The sequence below is a fragment of the Miniopterus schreibersii genome (genome assembly GCF_964146895.1).
Source record: "Miniopterus schreibersii genome assembly, chromosome: 13".
NCBI classification, from domain to species: domain Eukaryota; kingdom Metazoa; phylum Chordata; class Mammalia; order Chiroptera; family Miniopteridae; genus Miniopterus; species Miniopterus schreibersii.
This window is the reverse complement of record NC_138113.1, coordinates 44,915,739-44,928,346: the sequence shown is the minus strand read 5'-3', so window position 1 is coordinate 44,928,346 and position 12,608 is coordinate 44,915,739.

Sequence of the window (12,608 nt, the reverse complement as noted above, 5' to 3'; positions counted from 1 at the left end):
GCTCCTAGAACTTTGAGAAAGACATTACCTGGATTGGAAAAGATTTATATCTCAAAGGGGCAAAATAAAGTATTTACAATTCCAAGTTCTCTAAAGTAAATGCTGTAAGAAAAGGGAAGTCAGGGGTCTATTGTCAGGAAGAGCTTCTGTAAAGTTTAATCAAGCTGAGGGAAACTTTAAGGTCATCTTGATTTCCTTCCTTCCTTCCTTCCTTCCTTCCTTCCTTCCTTCCTTCCTTCCTTCCTTCCTTCCTTCCTTCCTCCCTCCCTCCCTCCCTCCCTCCCTCCCTCCTTCCCTTCCTTCCTTTTTCTTTTTAACTGGAAAATTACCTTTAAGTACCCATGATGTAAAAAAAAAAAACTTTTGCTCACAAACCAGAGAGGAATGAACACCATGCTGGGTCCTCAGACAGCACTGACTCTTGGATTTCTCCTTCACTGCCTGTTAAGATATCTCTTTGCTTCTAGTAGACATGGACTTTGAGGCCCCAGGTTGTGCTTCTATGGGACCTGTGACAGCAAGGATGTTAATTCACTATTACTAACAATAACAAGTTTGTTGTACACATTAATTAAGAAAAGCCTTAACCAATCTTTTCCCACCCTTCTTTTTTCATGACCACCAGCCAGCCTTCAGCTATACACACCTACTCATTGCCACTTTCTTCCTTTGTCTTGAAATGTACGGTGTCTCTAACTGAATTTGGAAGAATTCCCCTCCCTCAGTATCAACAATCTTTATCTATTCTTACCTTTCTAGTAGACAGAGCAGTTCTCTTCCTTGGTAATCACAATTCATTCTTATGCTGCTATTTGCAGCCAGTTCTCCTTCAAACTATATATTTCTGACTCTTTTCCCCATCAAATACAGCTGAAACCTTCAAAATCCACCCCCAACCCCCCCCCCCACCTGGTCTTCTCTAGAGAAGACTTGGCTTCTTTACCTTAACTGTTTTATCTTGGCTCCTGCTCTTGGATCTGTATGTACTGGGTACCCTCTCTCCTCCAGAAGCTGGGTTTCATCCTTGCTGGAGCCAAGGCACCTCAGCCATCAGCATGTCAAAGCTGAGAACTGCGACTCTCTGCTGTAGACTGAATCTCTAGTGCAAGTGCCAGTGCTCCAGTTTACAGTTGTATTTTCTCATGTTTATTTCTTCTGAAGACACTCATGTGATTTCACTCATTTTTAGAATTGTAGCTTCCTCTACAGAACCAGATCCTCCACCATGAGGCTAAACCAAAGCATAAATCCAAATGACACATTCCATGCTGTCATCAGAACTGCCGATCTCCTTGAGCAACTCATGGGGAGCTCTTCCTTGAGGATGACTTTTTATTGGGAGTCTTCTGCATCTTCATGCAAATATATTCCAGCAGAGAGTCCACCAAGAGTCCTTCAGATATTACCAGCATGGATTTGGTTAACACTCAAGAGTCCAAGTATATACATATGCTGAGTTTTTCTTCTGTAACCAAGTTAACAGAGATAGGATTCTATACCTCCCTGGTTGATGAGAAGACCGCATAAAGCAGTTATTGCCAATGATGAGGCTCACAGTAGGGCAGGAAGGGGAGCAGGTCGATACGCTTCAAGTTTACTGTTTCTGGTGTGTGCAGTGTCTCTCAGGGGCCTAGGGAGCAGGAGAAAGGTTGAGAATACCTGTTCTAATGAGTCTGTTCCTGAAACTTTAGAATCTCTCAGAGTGACTTCATCATTAGATATCACAGCTTGTTCTAAGAGTACAGACAATAAATTCTTCAGGACAGAAAAAAGCTTGACTATTGAGCAAAATTATAATAGAATACTAACAGTGAAGTGGAAATAAAGGATAATCACCTTCCTGAAAGTTTATTTTGTAGAAGGACATGAAAAAACAGAACATGCATTTATGTTTGTGTTGCTGATAGGAAGTTCTCCATTTTTAAAACTTTATATTTAAATAAATCATAATCTCCCACCCTGCATCCTGGTATAAATATGTGTCAGGACTCTTTCTGCAAAGGATGCTATACTAGTTTCCTATTGTTGCTGTAACAAATTACTATAAACTTAGTGGCTTAAGCCAATAGACATTTATTATTTTAGCAGGGCTCCTTTTGGAGGCTCTAGGGGAAAATCCATTTCTTTGTCTTTTCCAGCTTCTGGAGGCTGCTGGAGTTCTTTGGCTCACAGCTCCACATACTCCAACCTCTGTGTTCCTCATCACATTCCTTCTCTGAGTCTGGCCCAGATCCCTCCCTATTATAATGACCCTCCTGATTAGGTTGGGCCCACCAAATAATTCAGGAGAATTTCCTGAGTTTAAGATCCTTATTTTAATCACATCTGCAAAGTCCCTTTCACCATGTAAAATAACATACCCACAGGTATTTTTGATATGGGAAGGGAGCTTTTTACTGCCTACAATAGACCTAAGATTCAACTGAAGCTGGAATCAACCACAGATGGAATTTATGAGCTAATGTAACCGAGAAATCCAAAGAAAGGTGTATCTCAAGCAGGAATTCAAAACATCTCACAGATCCAGTTTCTGCCTCCTTCTTTTGGTTTTGTCTCCTACTTCATTGCTTTTAGACTCAGCCTCATGTGGCAGCAGCTCCAAACCTCCTCTCCTCTCATGGTGAAGCCCAGTGAGAAGCTGGGTCTTCTTTCCAGGTTCCCCACAAAGTCCCACCACGTTTCACTGGCTCTGATTGTGTCACGCGGCCCTCTGTGAACCATGTGAGCATCCAGATGAATGTTTTGTATTGCTTGATTGCTTGCCCTCATTTGCCTGGCCTTTAAAAGGAGGCTGCTACTGCTCTAGCTGGTTTGGCTCAGTGAGTGGTTAGAGCGTTGGCCCATGGACTGAAGGGCCCTGGGTTTGATTCCTGGACAAGGCGCATGTGGGGGGCAACCAACCGATGTGTCTCTCTCACATCCATGTCTCTCTCTCTCTGTCTGTCTCTCTCTCTCCCTTCCACTCTCTCTGAAAAGCAATGGAAAAAATACCTCGGGTGAAGATGAAAAGGAGGGTACCATTCAGGGTTGGCTCCCCATGCATGAGGGGGCTGAACATTAAAGAGCAAATAAGAAACTCCATGACAGGCCAAGAGAGAGACTGATGAAGGTAAAACCCCTCAAGATTTTTGCATGCTTCTTGAACAAAGGACTCTGTATTTCTATTTTTCACTGGGCCCCTCAAATTATGTAGCCAGCCCTGATAAGATTTATATGATTTTTGTGAAGATTAAAGAGTTAATAGAAATAAAACATTGAGAATAGTGTTTGGTACTTAGTAAGCACTCAGTAAATACTACACCTATAATTATTATTATTGTTAGCATAAAACATATTAAAACAAACATCTGATTGGAATTTTTGCCGACCCCAATTGTCAGCATCAATTAGGCTGGTTTGTTTTCCTCAGGTCACTTTTAATAAAGGAACTCATTATAAATCTGTGAGAGGGGGCTTTGATTACAAAAGGAATTTTTTTTTTCTTCAATATCCAACCGTCAGGCCAGCTGTTTTAGCTCAGGCAACCAATGGGAAGCTGTTTAATGAAGTCGCTTACGGCTTAGTGATTTGTGTGGCATAAATTATTTGTCTTAATGTCATTCCTGGGGCATTCTCAAATTGTTTCAGAGAATAAGTAGTAAAAAAGAAGAAACTACACTGTGCTTCCATAGTTCCACAACACCTGGTGAGAAATAATCTGCTTCCTCAATTGTAGTTCTCTCATTTATTTTATTTTGAATCCCTTCCCAGCAAGACTTTTCAGTGCTTATTTACTTATTGCATATATGCTAAAGATCCCAATAATTGCACATCCAGCACACAATTGATTTTACTCAGAATCCTCATTACGCCTCTCAAAGCTCTAGTAATGAAAAAGTTAGATTGAGCTTTAATAAGCTTTAGGGAGTCAAGTTTTCTCAGGGAAATAATTTAACCATTTATGGAAACATGTTGAAGAAAATTATGCACAAGTACAGTGTGCTTATGAAAAGAGTTGGAGGTTAGATAAGATAAATGTTTTATAGGGACATGGTGAAGTAAGCAGCTAAGATTTAACATGACAAAATTAAGTTGGTTTTCTCTTTAGGACAGAAACCGCTAATTTTCCTCATGATATCTGTTGAGGTCTAGGATTTGTTATGCTTGAAACAAAACATAAATTAGTCAGTTTTCTTATCCATTCATTTTGTGTGACATCATTGACTGGGTAACCACTAGAATATCATACCTGTAGTATTTGATGTTATACTGGTAACTACACTATGATTATTTTTAAAGGGATTTTTAAAAATTAGTATGTTGACTATGTTATGTGTCCTGATTCTTATTTTGCATGTGTTGTTGACTTAAAATTGTTCTTCAGGTTTTCCTCAAGTATGTTTTATTCCTGACTAGGTCTTGGGGTTTTTTTTCCAGGAAAAACAAAACAAATGTCATGTGTTCATCTACCTACTGTTGTTTAAAAAATGCTTTATTGAAAACATAAACAGACCTTTATATAACATTGGTCGGATAGTCGATCATTTCTGAATGAAGGAAATAGAATGAATACTATTCGTATATATACGCCTGGCATATTCTATTAAACTAGAACTCATTACTTTCCTGAATGCCTCCAATTTTTTAGAACAATGTGATTTTCACATTCTCTGACAAGTAATGAGTTCTACCTCTCACAAAATAAAAGCATTAAAAGCCTCTCTTTATCCCTTAGAAAATAAATTACTAAGTACCATTAATACTAATACTTTAAAAGAAGCCTAAGGCTCCTCAGAGAAAAGATCTTTCCTCATTTTTTCCCCTTAAAACTCAGTCTAGTGTCCAAAATGCCCTGTTTTCAAAGCCAAAGTATCTTTTTTGTTATTGTTTCCTTTGACAGTATAGCAGAGTCATCAAGGACATGGACTTCTGGAGCCAGGCAGAGCTGATTATATTAGCTGTGAAGGAAGGCAAGTTATGTAATCTGCCTCAGTCTCTCTCTGAATTTATGTGTGTGTGTGTGTTTGTATTAATGAAACCTGTATGGTAGTACCCAGCAGTATGGCCCTGGTAATTATTAATAGTTCTACCCGATCACAGGTGGGAATGCACTGATTTCAGAAGTTTTTCTGAACGTGTATTAGTTCAGTTCATGATTTTACACAAGCTAAAAAGTGAAATGAGCGGGAAGTCACAGAAAGTATCTTATGTTATATTCTAAAAATATTTAAGAGTATTTGGAAAAATCTCTGATAAAAGCATTTAACTTTTTGGGGTGTGTGTATGAATCCTGGGCCAATCATTTCATCATTTGTCTACAGTTTAAAGAAGTGTGTGTGTGTGTGCGTGTGTGTGCTCCTCTCCAAGGCTAAAAGGAAGAAATGGAAATGTTCTCAGTGGTGCCTGGAAAGCCCTTGCCGAGCATCTCTTCCAGTTTAATCACTAAATTCTTCCTGTCAATCGCCTTGTCTTTCTCACCCCAGTTATTATGGGCGGGGGATGCTCGAGAGGCCGTAGCTCTCCAGCCTTCGTGCAGCAGAAAGGGCCTTTGAGCTGCATGTTTGGGCATCAGGTCAGGGGCTTGGTGGGTTAAGTGCTCTCTGTTAACAATCAGATGATTTGCTGAATGGATCCCTTTGCTAAGGCTAAATATGAGGTATGAGGAGTCCTCGCTCAGTTCCTCTGATAGGGCCGAGAATGAGGGGTTTGGGGGATTCTCAGTGCTAAAGCTCTGCAAGTCTCCCACGGTAGTTTTCACTGATGTTTCTCTGGTTCATCAATGCAAACTGGATCATTCTTTTCTTCTTTTCGCTACAGGCTAACGAAAACCTGTTTCTCTTTGCCAACGTCTAAGAAACCACTTGAGATTTTCTTCAGAATGGAAAAGCATTTGATGCCCCTGCGTGAAACTTGTCCATTGTCTTTTCATTCCTCTGGCTCATATGTAGGATATATGAGTTATTCTCAATTATATTTTGCACACCTTGTGTTCCATTCTTCTGGCCATATGACGGTCCTCGTTGGAATATAAACATGGAAAATAACATATTTCCCTTCCAACTTCAAATTGGTTGTATCAATCATGTTCTAACTAAAATGATTTCTGAAAATCTTTTCTTCAACCTTCATTTAGCTTCTTGCTGTACCTAATGATGAAGCCAAATATATTTTCATGGCTTTCTTCAAACTCACTTGTGATTCATATGAATTCTGTTTTCATTTCCTTCCTTTTACTTCTTGGTTATTGCCCTTGAGATAGTGTATAGCTTCTAATTCTTTCTTTTCCTCACATGGAGTCTTCTTAACTTTATTATTATTATTATTATTATTATTATTATTGTTGTTGTTGTTGTTGTTACTACTACTACTGTTTATCATTTTCTGCTTCCTTAGGCTGTTTATTTTTATTCTTATTTCTTGCTCTTTTATCACTGGTAACTCCACTATTAGCCCCTTTTCTCATTTATTTTTACCTTAGGCTGTCTTTAGCATTTCCCCCAAACATCTCAATGACCAGGGTGGTGGCAGGTATAAGATAAATGACTTCTGGTAGCCAGATTTGTCTTACTTTCTACTTACAAAAAGTGCTCTGGTTTATTTTTAGTTCTGAAACACAGTAGACCACTGTAAAACTTCCAGGATATATAAAAATACGTAAAAATAATTATCAGATAGTATTCCATCTATCAGGTGGAATAATAATCTATTAAATTAGAAATCACAGAAAGTCCTCATGTAATGTCATCTCATTCAATGTTTTGTTAGAACATTGGTGAGATGCTGTAAGAACTTAGCTCTTGCTTATATCAGTTAGCCTACGGTAAATTTGGTTTCCATGTACAATGTTTTACCTAACATCACAGAGCCTATTGATGTTGTGGAGGAGGGGAAGTTTTTCCTTCTTTCCCCTTTTAGTTCTGGCTGGCCTAAGAATTAATTGGCATGAGACAGATTAACAGGAGAAAATAACTAAATTTATTTATAAGAATATGGAACCTGATGACAAATCTGGCAGGTAAGGTTTATATGCCATCCTGGGTTAGGGAGAAAGGGGGTGTGTGGTTTGAACTTCAAAGGGGAGGAAGGCAATTCACATGGAGATGGAAAAGCAAATGTTTGATTAAGAAATGTTTGCCAATCTTAAACAATGGGACACAGAGAGGACTTTGATCTAAGGAGCCTTGCTAGGTTCTTCCCTGTCTATCACACCTAGTTCATATTAAACTGTAGTTATCTATGATGATAGTTCCCTTGCTAGAACAGGTCCTCTATGTAAATTTCTTAAAGCAATTAGGGGAAAGTTCAAAAGTTCTTCCAGAGGCTTTTCTTTCTTAAAAATAACCAGCTTAAAATGCCAATAGCCCTGAAAAGGCATATTATGTGGTGGCAACTTCTGCTCCCCCTTAACATTAAGTGAAAACTTACTGTACTAGATAACTCTAGGTCTGGCAAATAGTAAGTACCTAATGAATTTTTATTGTTAATAGTATTGTTACTATTAGACAGTAAACATAAAATTTTATAATAGCAAACTTTCATAACATAGTTTTAATGTTTTAAGCAAACCAAAGATGGTAGATAATCTTTATTTTCATGATATATCTTTTGCTAATAATGATCAGATAGTGTAATCACAAAACTCATTATTTTTATCGAAAGAAAGCCCTGTGTTATTATTGTTACATGTTTAGTACATTGGGGACTTTTCAGTAACAATAATGACTTTGCTCGATTGTTCAAATTAACGTCTGGCTGCAATTATGCTAATGCCAAAAATTTGCAAGAACTCTGGCCAGATAGAGTAATTGTTATTGTTTCCAACTTGAAAAACTCTTTTCAAATTAGGGCAATATAAGTGTATCTTTTATGTGGCAAAGTCTCTTTTTTAAGCAAAATTCAAACACCAAAGGCTGATATTTACAGGGCCTAGCTGCCAAGGTTCTTTTCAGATACCTGAGAAATAAACTTTTTTTTTTTTGTAAGAAGCCAGATAGTACATATTTTTAGCTTTGTGGGCCACACAGTCTCTGCCACTACTCAACTCTGCTGTTCTAGTGTGAAAGTAGCCATAGACGATACCTAAATGACGGATTTGGTTGTGTTCTTACAACAGCAGGAGGTGAGCCAGCTTTCTTCTGCAAGCTGTAGTGTACCTGCCTAGAGAACACCAGCACCCTCATGACTTTATTATAGGTACTATTTTTTGAGCACGTCTCATATACCAGGGCATTTTAGTAGATTACAAACTCAAATCTTCATGACATCTCTATAAGCAGCATTATTGCCCTCCTCTTATAATTAAGAAACGGAAGAACGGAAGCTTTAAGAAATTTAGTTGCTGAAAGTTACACAGTAAGTAAGTGGCAGGGCTGGCCTTCTAACCAGCCTTCTAACCCATGTCTGTTTCCCTCCAAAGTCTGGACCTTGCTCTATGTTTCTAATAAATGCTTGAGTCCCTCATTACTAAAGTGACTGCTTGCTGAATCTGTTGCCACTTCTAAGGGGGTCTGAATGCTTAAACAATTTAACATTTAAAGTAAAGGATTGATGTTCCCACTAACATATGCTTTTAGCAGTAGCACCTAGTGAAAGAGGGAAGTTTCTTGCTCTCTTGGAACAGTACTATGGCAGATGAGACCCAGATTTGCTAGAGTAGGTAGCTAGCTAGTTATTAATACAGAAAAGAAACAAAAGGGATCAGACATTGAGCACAATAAACTAGGGAACTGAATCCAATATTAAGTGTAATAAACTGGGAAGCTGAATCATGGTTAGGGCCCGCTTCATTAGCGAGTTACAGCACTCCATTCAGCTTGATTTACCAGAAGCTATAGCCCTCACAGACTCATCCACACACCGCAGGGGACCTGTCCTCCGAGGGGGCAGGAGAAATCTCCCTGGGCACCACTGCATGCTCTGCGGAGGGGACTTAATTCTCCAGGTAGGTACGGGATTATAGGGGAAGCGGGCGGTGGGGGGGGGGGTCCTCTGCTGGGCACATGCCTTAGTAGAAACCAAACGGCACAGCAGATGTTTTGGACACGCACAATAGAAGTCAAAGTGGCGCAGAAAAGGTGCTTCTAATTTGAAGCCTACACAGTAAGAGCCAAAATGGGGACATAAAGGGGCAGAGAAAAGAATCAGGCTGGAGAAGGGGTGCAGAACCCTGGTAGGTTAAGAAAGGGTTTGGTTAAGGGAGGACCCAGCTCAGGCCCCTGAAGAACAAAGAAGTGGGTGGGATGGTTTGAATGACAGCTTGCTCCTACAAAGAACCAAGAAAATAGATGGAGGATTATCAGGAATCTTGGGGCAGTTGCTGCTCCTGCCTTCCCACCCTCTACATCCCTGAGGGTGTATTATTTGCTTTTATCCCAATAAAATCATACCGCCACATTTAAACTTCTTCCATGCGTGTGCCCTTTGAAATTCCTTTCTCGTGACAATTTGAAAGAACCCATTTTCACTGGCAACAGGTTGATAGTCTAGTCTGTCTCTTCATAGCTTTATAAAATATCTTTGAATGATGAGAATAATTAATAGATTTTCTTTTTTAAAAATTCTTTTTCTGGGTTTTCCAAAAACATCAAACTTAAGATATTATCAAAAAAGCTAGAATGAAGCAGAATTTGTACCACACCTGCATCCGATGAAAGAATAAGGTAAAGTATTCGTAAAGGATACTACTACACTTAGTTCACAGGAAATTAGTCTTAGGAAACTATTGATCTTGGGGTGAGGGAAGGTGGTGAGAAGAATAGAGTTATTAGGATCTCTGGCTCTATCACATATTGGCAGCATTAGCTGGCCTGGGTCTCAATATCCTTAGGTGTAAAAGAAGGTTAATAATAACTGCCTCACAGGATTTTGATGAGAACAAAATGTAAAAGGTGTTATGTTAACAGAGACTATGCAAATGTTTATGTAACCCAGATGTCCCTAAACTCTTCCAGCTTGCTGGAATTACCCTGTTTGGAAAATTTAAATAAAATGGCCCAAACCTTGTCTCACACTAGAATGGCCACTCACTCTGTTTTAGTGGTGCTAGGGCCTCTTTGTTGCTGTTGTTTTGATAAGGTTTATGTTGCTCTTAGGTTTAGTACTTTATTATTTCCTCTTTGTGCTTTTTTATTGTTTTAGTATTGACCATCCCATACCTCTTATTGCCGTTTCCTTTTCTTTGATCCACATAGAACTACATGGAAACACAGACCAATCTGTGTACATAAACTTTTACTGAAGAGACAGAGACCCTGGATGCATCTCTCACTTCACCTCCCTCTCCCACCTGCGAGCTCCTAAACTCTCCCAGTTCCATTTCTGATATTTTTCTAGACAGAGCAATTCAACTCGCTCTTGCTATCTCCTTCCACACTATGCACAGGGCTGGCCTCATTTTCTGCTTTCACAACAGCTGATTTTTTTCTCAACTAGGAATTTTCCTAGGAATTTCCTTTCCTAGCAATTTTCATTCTCCTAGCAGGCAGATGTGACTCTAGTGACACAGTAATTCTCCCCTCTGTGATTTTATATTAATGCAGCCTTAGGGGAGTGCTATTTTTATTTTATTTTTTATTATTGTATTTATCATTATTATTTTAAATATGTTTTTATTGATTTCAGAGAGAGGAAGGGAAAAGGAGTGAGAGAGATAGAAATATCAATGATGAGAGTCATTGATTGGCTCCCTCCTGCACTTCCCCCACTGGGGATCAAGCCTGACACCCAAGCATGTGCCCTGACCAGTCATCAAACAGAGATCTTCTGGATCATAGGCCTATGCTCAACCTCTGAGCCACACTTGCTGGGCTATTTTTTTTTTTTTTTAATTTATTATTTCTTTTTATGTAGCTTGCAATTAGCAACAATTGAGATGAAATAGGGCTACCATAAAATTTCTGTTAGCTAGAACCTTACTAATTTGTCTTTGCAAAGAGATTTACACATTCCATTTTGAAAACTTTTTCCTGTTAAAGTTTAACACACATAAAGAATAGTAAACAAAAGAAAAAATGTACAGTTCTTTGAATTATAGTGAAGTGAACGAACATCACCTAAGTCAAGAAACAGACTCTGGCATCAACCCACACCACGTTCACCCTAAAGACAACCCCTGTCTAACCTTCCAACACTACAGGCTTGCCTGTTTTGCAACTTTCTGTAAATGGAGCAATACGGTAGGAATTCTTTTGTGTCTGATTTCTTTTCTTTACCATTGGTTGTGATATTCATTCATATTATTGCTTGTAGCTCTAATTCATGAATTTTATTTTATTATTTATTTATTTACTTATTTTGTTAATTGTCACCAGAGGATACTTTTTTCCATTGATTTCTAGAGAGAGTGGAAGGGAATGAGGGAGGGGGGCAGAGAAAGAGAGAGACACACACACATGGATTAGTTGTCTCCTGTTCATGCCCTGACCAGGGCCAGAGATTGAACCCACAACCCAGGTACTGCCCTTCACCGGGAATCAAACCTGTGACCCTTTGGTGTGTGGATCCACACTCCAGTCACTGATGCACACCAGCCAGGGCTCTGATTTATGAATTTTAATTGTTATATATAATTTTATTGCATGAATACATCACTATTTCTCTCTTGTCTTGATGTGTATTTAAGATGTTTTCCGTATTTTGAAATAATATTGCTTTTAACGGCATATCTATTGCTTATACGTGTCTGAGAGTGAATATGCTCAGTCTTGTGTCATATGTTTGCATAGCTGTAGTGAATGCTGACACTCTTTTTTGTTGGTCACTTCCCCAAGGTGTTCTCTCTAAGACCTAAGCTTTGGTGTTCTGCCTTTGTGATTTGGGCTTTGTAGCTCTCATGTTCAATACCAGCATTCAATTCTGTCTTCTCCTGCTAAGAATTGACAGCTCTTACTGACACAGCTCAGTTGGGGCAACATTCCATTAAACTGATAACCAAAACAACTCGCCTTGCTAAATGAGTAGCTTTAGCTTGTTTGAAAGACTCTGTCATGTTACTTTCTAAAGCTTACTTCACAGGAAATGGAGAACTATTGTCCTCTTCCCTGAATTTGAAATTGTCATCTTATTGTGTATCCTCAAATTATAGAAAATGTGCAAAATGGCACTTAGGCCTTGTACTGCATTTTGCTTTGCTGTAGCTGATAAGGGAAAATTCATCCCCTGCATGGTGCATGCCATTGTGAAGGTGGTAGTTAGGGAGAAGGCAACACACTGCTGTAGTCATAACCAAGGTCTGTGATTTAGAGAATCCATATTAGAGGGAACCACAGGGAGTCAATTGCCATCTATCTGCCTCGTACACTTTTTAATTATACCACTAACTTCGGCAGGGAGATGTCATCTAACCCTCTGCTAAGACACATTCTTTGTAAAATTAAAATTGTTCTCCTAGGAGGAGGCATATGCATACTGAGATACAAGCACAAACACAAGCCCTATTTATTTGAAAGTAATTACTGAAATAAGATGAGCCTAAAGGATATTTATTATATATATATATATATATATATATATATATATATATATATATATATATATCTTTATGTTTATAATAGTCCCAAATTTAAAAAGTCAAATAGAAGACAACAAATCTTTATAGAATTTCTCATTAAAATTACCTTGCCTGTCTTCCA